The following is a 17,217-nucleotide window of genomic DNA, read 5'->3' on the forward strand; positions in this document are numbered from 1 at the left end:
ATTTTTTCCAAGTCTTTCCATTTCCTAACAAATGGGGCAATGTCATTCTTTCTGATGGAGGCATAGAATTCCATTGTGTATATATACCATATTTTCTTGATTTCTTGAGAATACTTTTTAGACTGGATTCTATTTCCTGTTGTGCCGAAACATCCACATGTTAACTATTAAACCAAAGTTAGCCTGTCCATTAGATTTAATTTCCTTATTTCAACAATTCCCTCAAAGTGATTTTACAGGCCCATTATATAATCTTTCACAAAGCAAGGATTAGCAACTCTATCCTACTCTGTAATATTCACAAAAGGAAATTTTCTTGGTTTTTGATAATGAAATCTACAAATCAGGGAACATTAAAATAGAGACCTAGGAGAACACTTCTATGAATGTTTTATGAAACTTACTTAAGACAATATCAAGGAACCTGAGAGACTTTTGTGTTGGATGAAATGGAAATGCACTATTGCTTACCAATGAGAATATACAGATTAGTTTTTCATAAATTGGATTCCAGCTAACGTAATATAGGTCTTTTACTTTGTGGATATACATTACTAACAAACTCTATGGTACTAAGTAAATTGCATTTATATGTCTAGTGGGGTGTGATCCAGCTTTTGAAATTTATACTTAATTAAACACTAGTGACTCATCAAGCATGCTTATTCTAGAGGGAGGAAGCATAAGATCACATGATCTGTTGCCGTGGACATGTAGTTTATTTGATTTTTATTGTAGCATTGGTTTATGCTTTTTTTTTTGAGCAAAGAAAATGTTTCCACAGACCCCTCCTTCTTAATGACATACTTGACAGTTCCAGATACAGTAAAGAAAATACACATTATGAGGGGAAAAAATCAAAGTGGTCTCAAATTGTAGCTTTGAAGATATATTTCATAGGAACTTTGGAAAATGTTGTATATGCATATGGTCAGAAATTTTAGATATAAAGAAAATTTAGATATAAAGAAAACTACTTGACTATTCTGGTAGTTAATTGGAGATAAGAGTCTCATGGACATTCCTGCCCAGGCTGGCTTGGAATCTTTTCTTTATTTAATTGTGAAAATACCATATAGACGGGTTACAATTACATGAGCAAGGTAATGAGTACATTTCTTCTCAAGCATTGTTGCCTCCTCCTTTGTTTCCCCTTCACATCCCCCACCCCGACCCTGCCAAAGTTGTAAAGTTCATTTTTCGACATCTCATTGTTCGTTTGTACATCTCATTGTTGCAATGGGTCCACCTGCATCCCTATTTAAACAATTTTCCCCCTCCCCTCCACAAATTATACCAACATCAAATACAGTGAAAACAGGGGTTATACCATGGGGGAGGAACATACAAAACAACAAATAATCATCTTATAAATATGTTAGAAACAATAGCAAGAAAGAATTAAATTCCAAACCTCCAGTTTATTGCCTTAGTGTAGCATATTGATTTTTTTAAAAATTAGTTTATTTTGGAGAGGTTTCCTTAACAGTGAATACAACACTTTTTCAGTCTTTTTAATCATTGTGTACTAATTCTATTGTATGGATGAACAAATGATTTACATGGTCTCTTTGTTTATGGCTACTCATCTATTACAAGTATAAATAAATAGATGTATCTTTTAGCAGCTATAAGCATGGAACAAATTTCAAGAAGTTGAATTGCTAGGCTTATTTTGAATTTTGGAAATTCACCCCCCCAATTTGTATTATAACAGATAGAACCTAGTTTATAGTATTGTCCTGCTCTTCAGACTCCAGTTGTATCCAAGATTGGTTCTTTCTGTTCTATTTTTACTAGAACCAGATTTTAATAGACTTAATTTCTGGCCATTTGTGATGACAACTTAGAGGTTTAGGTAAAGCATAATGTGTCTGATGAAAGTATGTTAATGAAAAAGTTATAATTGTCTTTCTTTCACCTATCTACTTATGAAGTTAAACTAGAAGATTTGAAAGGTTAGTAAGAGTGCTTATCTGAGGTTATTCAAGATGACCAAATACATGCATACCTAAGTTACTGAGTAACATTTTATTTTCCTTTTTGGATGCATACAAAAAATTAAGAAACCTAAACATTGCCTTCTGATAGTCTTGGGAATTAGTTCCTTATGTCTCTTATGATTGAAGTTTTGTCTAGTTAATTTTTTGTTATGTTTCTTAACTTTCTGCTGTAAAGGAAATGATTTGTTACTGTAACTACTAATGCTTGATATATTTTCTAATCTTTTCTTAAAAATAGCAAAATGTGGCTGTGAAATAAAGCATAGCTTAACAAAAATGTGGTTTACTCTGTGGTTTTATTTATCTTTATTATTACAACTTGGGCACAAAATCTTCCCCTCAAGTTTGGATTTCTGTATCTGGAATGAGAAATCTAAGTTGTGAAGGTTATATACTTATAATGTGATGCTTTATCCCAGGAAGGAAGGTCTGTTTTGATAATCTCTTTTCTCATTACTTTTGTTTTTATTTCAAGGTTAATTATTGGAAATAGACCAGTAACTATCATTATGACTTTCACTTTTCAAAAATTTTCAATAAGTCCACAGAACTAGTGGAATAGGAAGTGATTTTTTTCTACAACCAAATTAAATTTCAGTGTTGCTTTTGTCTCTAAATATTGTGATATTATGAAAAATTTCACTTTTGTATATTTTTGACTCGGAGAAGACTGCTTCCTTGGAAAGCATTTGCATTTCAATCATATGGAAGATTGCCCTGTGAGCAAAGTTAATCTTTATGGGCTCTTTTTTTAGCTGGGGAGTAGACAGGTATTTTCACTTGGCTTCCATCTCTTAGCTTATGTGGTCTTTTGTTGGGCCTAGTTGACCTGAATTGGCTGTATTCTGTGTCTTTTATTTCACAGTGGGTCCCTGGACTCTCTCTGTCAGTTTATGTAAGCAGTGGACATTTATTTTCTTCTTGGCGGAATCTCCCCCACCCTCACTGTGGAATTGTGGTTGGTGCTCATATTTTCTGATGACAATGCTAAATCTCTTTCTTTATCTATTTAGCTACCCTTTGGCCAACCTTCATTTCAGTCCAACAAACATTTTCTTTTTTATCTAGTGGCAACTGGGTTGCTTTAGAGCAGGAACTTTGTATTTTTAATTTGGAAAGACAACTAGAGTAGAAATATAACACTGCAACTGCTGAAATTTCTATATTATTGTTGTCTTATGCATTAAACTTAATATTTACCTCTAGTCTGGCAAAATAAATAGCCCTGTTCTTTCCGGATATGATATTTTTTCTAAATATCAGGTATATTAAAAATCTTTTAATTCTACATTGAGATCTCTATAAAATATGATCTATCTTTTATCATTTATCTTTCTGTCATCAACATCACTACCTACTTATCATCTTATTTTTCAGTTATCAAAATTCAACATGAGACAAGTCTGGTTCAACCCCATTTTAAACAGTTTGCTAATTGAATCTGCAAAAGATTCTTAAATCAGTCTCTCTTATGAAGTGATTTAGTTTTTCTTGAATTTGAGTACCAGTCATGTTCCTTAGTGGGTAATTAATCTCTAGAAGTGACCTAGCTTTATGCTCTTCATTTTCCCACTCATAAATTTGGGGAGGGGAAGGGGAATAACAAAACGCTGAAACAAGGACACAGGATGACCCATTGCAACAATGATACCCACAAGACAGTATATTGGAAATGAACTTTACAATCTTGGTGGTGGAGGTGCGGGGGAGAGCGACCAGTGAGAGAGGTGGGGGAGGGAAAGGATAGTGGGAGAACAACAAGATAAGGGGTAACAATGCTTGACAAGAAATGTACTCATTACCTTGCTCATGTAACTGTAACCCTGCTGTACAGTAAAAGAAAAGTTTTTAAAATTAGAAAAATAATTCTTGTTTCAAATTTTAAAAACTCCCTGTTTTGAAAGCCAAGAATGAACATAGCTTATAATGATGTGTTTTATTAATGCCAACACTAAGCAAAAGAAGTATCTTGTTCTTATTTTGTGGGTCGATAATATAACTTTAGAGCTTTGTGTCTGTAAGTATCATATAAAAATCACCTGCCAGGGTACAATTAGGAGAACGTTTGTGTCAATTTTCTGGTTCTTTTAAACTCTTCAATGATTTTTGATTACATTGACAGGCCAATAATAAGCTGTGGAGAGATTTTAAACTAGAGAGTGGCAAAATTGGATATTTGGGTTTGAAGGTCACCAAGCTGAAGTGTGAGAATGGAGTGATGGCAGATACTCAGGCAATCATGTGAACACACAAGGAGTTAATGGCATTTTGAATTGGGAAGTGGTAGCAGCAAAGACTGCTGGAAATGTCAATTTGGCAAAATTTTGAGGAGGTGGAACAATCAGTTGGGTACAAGGAATTCAGCAGGGTTTCTGCTGGCTCAGCTAGATGATATTTTGCCACTTTTCCGAGATGGGAACTAAATAGAATAGCATTACAGTTATCAAAGGTTTTCTGTTTTTTTTTTTTTTTTTTTTTTTTTTACTAAGGTAGGTATCACGGAAGGGTTTTAGTTGGTAGAATTTTGCTGCTGGCAATAGGAAACACAGACAGGAGGAATGATTACTCTTGGGGAACCCATTATTGGCTCATTTCTATGCAAAGAATGAAGGAGACTTTTATTTGGATAAATGTTCTTGTAACTACATAGACTAACATGCCCAACTAATTAGACGCTAAGCTAAAGAGGGACAGTAATTTAGATCCCTGGTGTGAGTGATTTGGGTGAAGAATTGATACACTGAAAGGGAAGAGGTTAAAAGAATAGCGTTTAAACAACCCAAGTGGTTGACCCTTAGCCTGGAGAGGGGGAGAAACAGCCAAGACCATTATAAAAAAGTGTGGTACTGTCTTTATCAAAGGAAGAAAAACTTTCCTATAAAAGGAAGTACACCATTATGTGCTATAGGATATAGTCTATCAGATTTACCAAACTAAAGGCCATTAGTCCTAGCTCAACATTGATAGTGAACTGATGGTAGAAAACTGGATAAAGTAGACTGAAGTAAAGTCTGAGGGAGGAATGGACACACATAAAAGAGGACAAGTTTTTCAAGGGATGGGGCTGCTATACAGTATAGACGTATCTAATCACTGGACAAATGAGAGCAGTGAGAGAGGGAGGGAAAGGTGGGCTAATTTTAATTTTTAAGTTAACAGAACTCTGAGAAGGTTTAAATTTTCTTTGCGAGTACTGGGATCTGATTCCAGGGTTGCACACATGCTGGGCAGCTGCTCTGCCACTGAGCCACACACCAGTCTTTGGAAGAATTAAATAAGAGAAAATGGTACTAACAGGAAAAGGAGAGAGAAACAATGGAGGAATGGTTCTGTGGAGATAGCTGTGTGTGGTTCTGATCACTGGAGGAGGTGTCAATCTGTTGAAGTTGAAATCTCTGTGGCAGGAAGAAGGGAAGAATACTCAGGCTTTCAAACAGCAGAGAGACTTTTTCTTGCCAGCATGTAGTTTCAATGGATAGATGGAGAATGTATTTTCCTCTGGATAGATGAAGTCCTTAATCTGTTTTGAATTGACTTTGCACAGGGTATGACTAGGGGGTCTAATTTTGTCCTTTTGCAGGAAATCTTGCTAGTTTATCCAACACCATTTATTACAGAGATTATCCTTTCTACATGATATGTATTTGAAGAAAAACATGGAAGTTTCTCCAAAACAATAGAACTATAATTTGATCCAGTGCTTCCCAGTTTAGATCATATGTCTAAGAAAATCAAGATCTTAAATATACAGACTCCACTGTTCATTTCACAGTATTATTTCACAATAGCTAAGATACAGGGAATAAAACCTAAATGCCTGTGAATAGAAGAATGATTCAAACAAGAACACACACACACACACATAGTTCATCTGGAATATTATTCAGCTTTGAAAAATATAGATAAATTTAGAGATCATTCTACTGAGTTTAATAAACCAGATGAAGAAAGACAAATACAATATAATTTCGATTGTATCTGGAATCTAAAAATCTAAATATGGGAGATTCTTGTCTAGGAGTACCATGCTTCATTTCTACAACATAAATAAGTTCTAGAAATCTAATATATAACAATATCACCACAGTTAACAATATTGTTGCGCTAGTTATGGGGCTTGAACTCAGTGTTTGGGTGCTGCCTTTGAGCTTCTTTTGCTCCAGGCTATCACTCTACCACTTGAACCACAGCACTATGTCCAGCTTTTTGAGTTTATTGGAGATATTGGCTTTAAACTGTGATCTCCAGGTCTCAGCCTCTAGGATAGCTAGGACTGAGGCATGAGCAAGGCGCCAAGATAACATGTATTTTTAATTGTCAGCTATCGTTCAATGGAGTTGAGAAGACTGTTAAATATTAAGTAGCACTCTGTCAACATTAGGAAAGTAAAATTGGTTGTGAGGTCGATGTGCCAATTTGTGTAATATTTGTGAATTGTTCAATAGATTGAGATGAGGCACACAGAAAATGAGAGGTCAGATTGATGACATGTTTGCATTCAATTAAAAAATAAGCATAGAGACACAGATGTGTTTCTGATATGGACATAAAATTGGTTGTTGTGAGGAACCACTGAGACTAGGAAATATAGGCAAAGAACAAAGACTGAAGGTAGGAGAGGTCGCCTTGAAAACATTGAGGACAGTATTTGCAATAAGGTCAGAGAACAGATGCTGTGGGTCATCCTGGAGGAAAGGAGATGTTTAAGCTTAGGAAGTTTGTGGTGGATCAGGATCTATTGATCAAATTCAATCCAAGGATGGAAAGAGGTCCAAGAATGTGGCTATTGGCGTGGAGATGAAGTAGATGACACTGGAATTGAAGGTAGATGAATGAAGAGGAGAAGAGGGGGAGAACACATTCAAGAATTCATGTATCGCTTACAAAATTAAGAAGATGGATGGGTTGGGGAAGATGGATGAGAATCTTGAAGGGGGTGACATTGATCAAAATGCATTGTATTCATAAACAGCTTAACTAAATGGCAACTCCTTTGTACAACTACACAAAGATAAAGATAACCATGAGGATAATGATAATAATAAAATTAATAATAATAAAGAAAAATTCAATGTTTGAGAGCTTTTTTCCTGTTTGGGGCCACCAAACATGATAGCAATGCTTGGGATATAGAGAAAGACTAAAACTTGAACTCAAAGTTTTATTATGTAAGAGAGTGTTGCCATGCAATTGAAAGACCAACAAATTTGAAAAGAAAACGATGCTATACTTCAGAAATATACATTTCTAGAAATGTTGCAGTCTACAGCCACATTTGGACCATAAATGTGTGCCCTTTGGCTTACAAAGTGTTTAAAAATTTTGATGGAGTTGCTATTATTGAACTATGTGTGTTTTCACATACATCTATACATATACACAGTATACCATGTACATACAGATGTGCATGTAGAATACATGTGTAGCTCTGCTTATAAATTATCTGGCATCAAGGAGCACAAATTCTCCCCCAAAAGAACTGTGATATAGGGGATCAATAAAAATTTGAATAAAAGAAAGAGTAACAGCATTTAAAGACAGCTTTTTCCCTTTCTCTCTTCTCTTTCTCTGACAAAACAATGTTCGACAAGAAATGTACTCATTACCTTACTCATGTAACTGTAACCCCCCTGTACAGCATCTTTACAATAAAATAAAATTAAAAGAAAGAAAATATAATACTAAAAAAAAGAAAATGTATTAAACTTTAAATTTGGAAAAGCATGTATAGATATAAAACAAGAACTGAAACAGGATCTTCTGACATATAAATAGAGTTAAAAAGTGTAATATTTAATGATAAAAAGAAATGTATTTTAAAAACTGTAGTATTTCTCAGGCTTAAGTCAAAGTACTTGCTCCTTCTAAGCCTTTGAGAATATTCTAAGAGTGATTTGTGGCCCTAGCGAGATTATTTACTGTTCTATTTTTGAAAGGTCAAGGACTTCTTAGCTGCTTCTGGCCTTAATTCCTTGAGGACAAAGAATTTTGAGAGATTTGTTTGTTTGTTTTTTTCCCTCAGGATAGGTCCTCTTCCATCAAAAACTTTACTATAAAAATAAATTTGATCAGGATTTAAGATTCTACTTGTGTTCCTCCAATTTTTTTTGGGGGGGGTCATGTGACCTGAACTCTGGGCCTGGTTGCTGTCCCTCTGCTCTTCAGCTCAAGGGTAGTGCTCTACCACTTGAGCCATAGTGCCACTTTTTTCTGCTTATGTGGTGCTGAGGAATCGAACCCAGGGCCTCATGCATGCAAAGCAAGCACTCTACCACTGAGCCACCTTCCCAGCCCTCTTCCAATTTTTTTTATTAGAAGCATATTTCTGTATTCTGTTCTTGAATTAGAGCTAATCCTTTTTTGCCAAACACCAGAAATACCTTGAATTATTAATTTCAATTTTTCCTTAAAAATTGAGAAGTCACAGAAAAAAATATAATTTATGTGAAAAGATGCTGTGATAGTTTGTGTTATCTGACAATTGACTGAGCCAGAGTCTGGCTAACATTATCCTAGTATCTTGAAGGTGTTTGGGGATAGATTAACATTTGAATTGGGACATAGATGACTCTCTCCAGTGTAAGCTTCATTAACTAAGATGAAGACCTGAATAGAACAGGAAGACTGGGAAACAGGGAAATCCTTTGTTTGACTTCATAAGGTGAGTAATCAGCATTTTCCTCCCTTCTGAATGGTGGCAAAATTTTGTCCTTTTTTGGTACGAGCACTGTTGACTTTCAGACTGACCTACAGCATTGACTCTCCTCTTCCTTGGCTTGTCAACTGTTCAGTGAATGATATCTTAGGTTCCATTAACCACAGGACTCAATTCTGTAAAATCAGTGTTTTCTCCATATTTATTTCTGGAATTCTATTTCTATGTATTCATGTATACATATATATATATATATATATATATATATATGTATGAGTATGTATGCATGCATACTCATATATGTATGTTTATAGTATATATATATGCATCCATATTCATATGTATGTATATAGTCTGCTATCTATCTATCAAGCTATCTATTATGTACCTACCTACCTATATACCTACCTAATCTTCCTACTGGCTCTCTTCCCTAGAGATCTTAACTAACACAGAAAACAAGTGAATTTTAAGTATTGGAGTATCACCTTATACCATAAAATTTGTGTGTTATGTTCAATGAAAAATTTTAAAAAACATTAAAAACTATACATATTATTACATATTATATACGTGTATTAAAACTTCACATTTTACTCTCTATGTGTCACCCACTAAGAAAACAGTAACAAAAAACTTAAAAAGAAAGTATTCAAAATTTGCTTGTTTCTTGGAATGGAATGAAAGGCTTTCCCTAGGGTCAGGCAGGTATCCATGGAAACAGTATGAACATGGATACTGTTTTCTAGAACCAGCACTCATTATAAATTTTGAGTGGTAGATTATAGTAGATACACACATTTTAACTTTGAACTTTGATTTGTTCATTTGGCAATGCAAAGATAGCAATGCTACATACTAAAGATTTACTATTCTACTGAACTATGCAGTCGGTCCCATTATAAATGATTGCTTCAGAGGAACAATTAAATTATTTTGATAAAAATAATATCTCTCAGTCAATCAAACACATATGTTTCTTTCAAGAATTATGTTAAATATGAAATTCAGTAGTCAGGTCAATGTGCTTCATTTATTTTTTAGATGAGATGTCCCTGAAATTATAACATTATGATATGGTTTAGCTCCAAAATGTCCACCACAGGCCAAGTGTGGAAGGCTTGGTTTCTGTCCATGGAACTAATGGATCATAGAAGCTTTAGTAGATGGGCCTAGTTGGAGGTACTAGGTAGGTGGGGCATTCCCTTCAAAGGTGTACTGTGATCTGGCCCATTCTTCTCTCTCTCTCTTTAAAAAATTATTAGTAAGTTTTTATTGTGAAAATATGGTACAGAGGGGTTACACTTACATGAGCAAGGTAATGAGTACATTTCTCATCAAGCATTGTTGCCTCCTCCTTTGTTTCCCCTTCCCATCCCTGCTTCCCACCAACGCGCCAAAGTTGTAAAGTTTGTTTTTCAACATAATGTCTTGTACATCTCATTGTTGCCATGGGTCCACCTGAATCCCTATTTAAACAATTTGCTTTTCCCTTCCCTTCCACAAATTATACCAACATCAAATACAGTGAAAACAGAGGTTATACTGTGGGGGAGGGACATACAAAGCAACAAAGAAACCATCTTATAAATATGTTAGAAACAATAGCAAGAAAGAAAAACCATTTGAGTCCTTATCTTGGGGGTCATTTCGCCTAACGTCCACTTTTCTTGACGGTTTCTGCTTGTCTCTCTTTCTTTGCTTCCTGGCTGCCATTAATGAGCAACCTACTATGTGTCCCATTCATGCCCCTGACTCACCCCAGGTCTAAGTGCAGGGCAGCTAGCCAACCTCACAAATCTTGAGCCCAAATAAGCTTTTCCTTTTTACAAATTGTTTTCCTGTAATTGTATGTCAGTGATTGGTAGCTGACTGAAGCTTTTACATTTTTATGATCACATATTAAACTAAATACTTTCTTTTTAATTTTTAAAAAATTGAATTGATATTGTAATGGTAATATACAGTTATATAAGTCAAGTAATGAGTACATTTCAGTTTTTTAAAAAATATTTTATTGTAAAGATGCTGTACAGAGGGGTTACAGTTACATGAGTAAGGTAACGAGTCCATTTCTTGTCAAACATTGTTACCCCCTCCTTTGTTTTTTCCTACTATCCCTTCCCTCCCCTAATTTCTCCACTTCTTCCTACATTTTGTTTTGAGCACTGTCACCTCCTCCCTCATTTTCTCCCAGGTTTTCCCTCCTGACTCACCTCCCCTCCCAAGTTGTATAATTCATTTATTTTATTTTATTTTGTTTATTTATTTTCTTTTTTGCTTATGTGGTGCTGAGGAATTGAACCCAGGGCCTTATGCATTGCAAGGCAAGCGCTCTACCACTGAGCCACCTTCCCAGCCCTGTATAGTTCATTTTGAACATAGTGTCTAGTGAATATCACTTCTGTATTTGTTCACATTTGTCTCATGGTTTCTGTGTTCCCCTTTACTCTCATCAAATCAGATAAATTTACATATAAGACAAAAGATACAGAAATAAAAAACAGTGACAAAGGAGAAAAACAAAGCATAATAACAAAATACCTCTTATTTCTATTTCTTGTTTTCTTATTTATTGTAAAAGTGATAAGCAGGGGTGTTACAGTTACATATGGAAGGTGATGAGTGCATTTCTTTTTGGACACTGTTACCCTCTCCCTCATTTTCTCCTACTTTCATGTCTCTCCCTTACACCCAAGTTGTAAAGTTCATTTCCAACCTAGTGTTGAGTGAATATCATTGTTGCATTAGTTCATCCTTTGCCCCTGCTGTTTGCAGTTATTTTGTTTTTCTTTCTTTCCATTTTTCTTCCTTTCTCTCTTTTTTTTGTTTTGTTTTGTTTGCTGTACCCTTTGTCTTGTAACAAAATGGTGAGATGGTTTGGGAAGGTGGCTCAGTGGTAGAGCACTTGCCTTGCATGCCTGAGGCCATGGGTTCGATTACTTAGCACCACATAAGCAAAAAGAAAAAAGCAGGAAGTGGTGCTGTGGCTCAAGTGGTAGAGCACTAGTCTTGAGCTGAAGAGCTGAGGGACAGTATCCAGGCCCAGAGTTCAGGCCCCATGACTGGACCCAAAAAACAAACCAAAACAAAAAACTAAATGGTAAGACAAAGGACAAAGGTTGAGATAATACAACAGCAATACTCACTAGAGGCAATGTTGGAAATGAACTTTACAACTTGAGGGTGAAGAGAATCAGGGGTGGGAAAGTAGGAGAAAATGAGGGAAGAGGTAACACTGACAAGAAATGTACTCATTACCTTATTTATATAAATCTAACCCCTCTGTCCATCACCTTTACAATAAAATAAAATAAAAAGTTAAAAAGTTTACCTACATGCTTTCAAGAAGGCTTTGTAATATATAATTTATTGGAAAATAAAGGTATTTATTTAGTGAGCAGGTAGTTTGACAAATTAGAAACCTGGAACTCCTAATATAAAACAGATTATAATTTTATACTACTTTAAGCCAATTTTTTAAACTAGCCTGAAACTTTCAAGTTGAATGTATTATTTCATGACTTGATGATTTCTTAGTACTTAGAGGAAGTAGGTGAATATATGATATTTCAAATTTAAAGGCAATCATGGTGCTTTTGAGGAGTCTACTTATTTCTTTAAACTTATATTTGTTCTTTTTACAGAAACATATCTACTTGTTCCTTGATTAAAAAATGCCTCAAGGTTACAGAAAATATAGACTTCCAAATTTTACAGAAAATGTGAAGTAAAAATTTCTTTTGAATTCTGCTGAATTTTTGCAACTATTTTAAATTTTAGCTCCAATTAAAAAATGCTATGGGTTGAGTTGTTATCTCCAAATTTATGTTGAAAACTTAACCCCTAAGTTTGGCTGTCTTTGGATAAGGCACCAATAAAGAGCCAATTAAGGTTAAACACTCATAGGAGTGGAGTCCTGATCTTAGTTGATTCATGTCCTTACATCAAAAGAAACAGACACCAGGTTTGGGGAGGAAGCGAGAAACTGTATGAGGCTAGTCAGCTGAAAGCTAAGCAGAGAATCCTTTGGAGAAATCAAAATTGGTAACACCTTGATCTTGAATTTCTGCCCTCCTGAATTGTGAGAAAGTAATTTTCTGTTGTTTTAAACATTCAGAGCATGACAATTTTCTGTCATTTAAGACAGTCAGAGCATGATGTTTTGTTATGACAGCCTGAGAGGACTAATATACTGGGCAAATATTTTTTGAACTATTTCTTTAGTTATTATATTATTATTATTTAGTTATTATAATGTTAGTAATTTCTTATCTCAACAGGACAACAGGAAAACTATGGCCTTTCTCAATGTCATGGTTGTTTGCATTGATACATTATAGATACATTGTTGCTCCTGTGGTTTCCTGATGCTATTAATTTAAGGCTGGTTGAATCCTTAGAGTTCTATATCATTCATCATGCCACCTGAGCATACCGACTTCCCACCTTGGTTTCAAAATTGTTTTTCTCTCTCTGTCTCTGTCTCTCTCTCTCTGGGTGGTCCTACAAATGTTGGGACCACCCACAATGTGTAGGAAAATCTGGTACCTGAACAATCCATTTATTGGATACACTGGATTTGTCTTTAAAAGCTTATAGAGTAAACACAGAACAGAACATCTTCCAATGATGTTTTCTCTGAACCCTTTAGATGACAATCACTGTAGTCCTAGTATGTGATCTTTCTTAGTGGTGACATTACTTCTGGTCCCTGTGCACTCTTGTTTCCCATATAATGTGACAGACTAGCTAAGATGCTGAAGAGTGAGTGTTACCCTTTATCTGGCATGGAGAGACTAACATCTTTATGACCTCATGTGTGAAAAAAATGTTGATTGAAGAAAAAAAATGTTGCTATAGGGTAGCAACATACATAAAAGCCTTCACTGACCTTGAGCACTCCAACTTCAAAGTAGACTCAGAGTGAGGTATCCACCTCCGCCATGATGGCTGTGTGTGAGGCACAGAGTCAATAGTGTCTGTTGTCATCTCTGATACTTTGGGGGCTATAGCCTCTGGGAGCAGCAGCATTGCAGCACTCACTGGCAAGAGTGGATGCGTAAAAGGCACACGTAGTCCAAGCCCAAGGTAAGTAAGTGACATGCATTTCTGAATTTTTCCATCAAGTGACTTGAATATGACACCCCAAGTCATACACTCAATGACTCAATGGAACTATCTGGAAGTGTGGCCTACTGGGGAATGTGGGATGTTCTGCCAGGTGTGAGCTTCAATATGCTCTGTACATTTGGTCAACCCTCTGATGTAGAGGGGGGCAGGGCCCCAATGAGGGAGAGAGGGCCCCAGTGAGTGGAGGGTCACCACAGATCCTTGGTACATCTGGTAGATCATCGTGATTTGATGGTACTACAAGTCCTGGCCAGTCTCTGACACTGAAACATCAAGGAAGGCACCACAAAGCTTTTGCAATCCCCAGTGCAGTGGTTTTCCTGGGTATGAGTTCTGACATTTAGCATCATTCCAATTATGGTCTAAATTTAGCAATTGGCTAACTTGTTCTCTTCTCTTACTGTCCTCTTTCCTTCATCCCACTGCTCATGAATATTTTCATCAGTACCAGCAGCCCCTTTTCAAGTAGGCAGATTTGACCTAGTGTTTACACAACACTAAAAGTATTCTGTACTGCCCCTAAATCTAGCAGTTAATGTTTGACTTGATAACAATATTTTCACCTACTAGAAATCTGTCATCTTTCAACATTTAAAATTTTTTATTCTTTAACTTGAAAATGCCAGTGTTAAAAATGAATGAATATTTGGCAAGACATAATAAAAGATAAGAGTCCTAAATTGATCACCATTGACAAATCATACTGAAAATTTCAGGCTTTGGTAAGGAAAGTTCAGTTTCATTTCCTAAGGTTTTGTGAGGGTTAGTGGTATGCATCCATTTACTAGGTCTTGGAGTTCCCAGTTATTTGATCACATATTTTTGTGGTTGTGTTTGTGAAGGTATTTCTTTATAAGGCCAACATTTAAATCTGTTGACTGAGAACAGCAGATTGTACTCCACAATGTAGATGGGCCTTATCCAATCCCATGAAAATGTTAAGCTAAATAACAAGGCTGACCCTTGAAGAGTGGAAGCCCCTGCCTGGCTGAACTGTGACATAACTCTTTTCCATCCTTCAGACTTGAGCCGAAAAACTGATTCTTCTTGGGTTTTGAGCTTGCTGGCTTTCAAAGGACTTAAACTGTCAGCATTCCTGATTTTCAGTTTCAAGACCTGGATGAAAGCTTCATCATTGGCTCTTTTGTGTCTTCAAATTGCTGACTGAAGGTTGTGGGCCTTATTAGCTTAGATTCTGTGATCAGGAAACAATTTTACTTTTTGTGCCTCTTTCTTTGTGTAGTACTAGGGCTTGAACTCGGCGTCTTTCACTGTTTGCTTGACTTTCTTGCTCACAGCGAATGCTCTACCACCAGAAACTATGCTTCCAGTCTGTAATTTTGCTGGTTACTTGGAGACGGAGTCACATAGACTTTTTCTGCCTGGCTGGCTTCAAACCTCAGCCCTTTAGGTTTCAGTCTCCTGAGAAGCAAAGATTATAGATTAGAATCACTGGTTCCTGGTCACAAAACAATTCAATGGCTTCATGTCATGGTGTTGAATATTAATAATTTCACATGATGATTTTTTAATGATTGGAGAGGGATAAGAATGATACTGTATGACTTTACCTCATCTTTTGAGGAATAGGTTAATATGTTTTTGGTTGCACACAGAAGAGTTTTATTTAGGCATTATTTTGATTGTCTTATTCTCCTTTTGAAGATTAAATATGGTTTAATAAAATGAATACAAATACAAGGTTGATAGGGGAGACATGTGAGAGTTAATTTTATGTGTCAGCTGTACTGGGCATTACAGTGCCCAGTCAAATATTCTCTGTGTGTGTCTGTGATTGTTTCCGGAAGAAATTGACTTTGGAATTGATAGGTGCAGATTTCCTTCCCTAGTGAGTTAAAGACATGAATAGGACAAAGTGACAGATCTTCTCTTCAGTAAGGGTGAGTTTTGCATTCCCTATGCTGAACTATGGAGCTAGACATGAGCTTAGCCTTCTTATTCAAACTGAAATATTGCCCCTTCTTTTGTCTCAAGCTCTTGTAATGGAACTACACTGGCATCTCTCCTCTGAAAGGAGTTACCTTTTCTATCTATCTATTTGTCATCGAACTCATTTTCAGTTCCCACCTGTGGATACATAAGGAACTCGAGGAACTTGTGTACTAGATCACATCCAGGTTTAAATTTTTATTATTCTATAATTTAGAAAATAAAAAGTCTTGAATATATGCTTTGCATTGATTACTGCTTTTGCTTTATTTTAAAGGATTGATCTCAATTTAGATCTCATGCTCTTTTAGACTGAAGCAAAGTGCCAGAACTTTCTACTTTGTATTACCCATTTACTTGAACATATGCCCAGAGTAACACTCATGTCACCTGCTAATGGGACTGGTAGGTATTGCTGTCCTGTACTGTTGGCTCTGTTTCTTTAGGGAAACTTTTCTACCTCATTCGTCATCATGTTTCTACAAACTATATTAGGAATAATAGTGTGATAGGTCCATAGTAAATACTGTTTGGTAAATGCTTTAATGCCCTTTTTCTTTTTTGAAAGAATAATATTTTATTATGAATTAAACGTGGATGTAATCAATTAAATGTAACAGATATTTTCTTTGCATTATTGTCCCTATACACTGCTAATTTCTTGGGTGTTCTTACTATAAAAGAATGTTATCTTTCTAAATTTATTTTGATAAGTGATTTAAAGAGATTGATGAAATGACAATTTTCTTAGATTATAAGTATGTATTACCTAAAAATACTGTTGTTTGTATTTATTTTAAAATACGTCTATTTTTACTTAACCACAAAATTGTACTATTTGTATGATTTTTAATTCTATTTGTTTTATATGCCTGTTGTAAATAAATTTACAACAATTTCTGGTTTAAAGTGTTTTAAGTATGTAGAAATTCACAAAATAGGAAATTCAGATTATTAATCTTAAGAATTAAGTAACATATTAATTTAGAATCAAGGCATATTTCTTGTCAATTAGGATGCCACAGATTAAACAAATTTGTATGCCCTATTTCTTGAGGTGTGTTCTGTGTGCATCCAGTAGCCTGTTAAGACACTTTGGACATATTATTAAATAAATGGTACCTCCATGTCTATGTTCGCATATTTACAATTAGCTTTAACTTCTTTGAGAGATTCTCATATCAAAAAGTCTACTAAATTCTAATTAAGATGGCATTTCACCTGCACTGGGCTATGAAATTATTTTTAAAATGAGCAGTTAAAAATTCTATGCAAGATGCTCTGAGAGACAGCATATTGATGAATTAAACATACAATTTGGCGACATATAATCATTAGCAAGTTTGAAGTGATTTTTTTTTAAATTTTATTTTATTTGTGAACATGCTGTACAGAGGAGTTACAATTACATGGGCAGGATAATGCGTACATTTCTTACCAAGCATTGCAGCCTCCTCCTTTGTTTACCCTTCACAT

Source organism: Dipodomys ordii, unplaced genomic scaffold, assembly GCF_000151885.1.
Source record: "Dipodomys ordii isolate 6190 unplaced genomic scaffold, Dord_2.0 Scaffold90, whole genome shotgun sequence".
NCBI lineage: Eukaryota > Metazoa > Chordata > Mammalia > Rodentia > Heteromyidae > Dipodomys > Dipodomys ordii.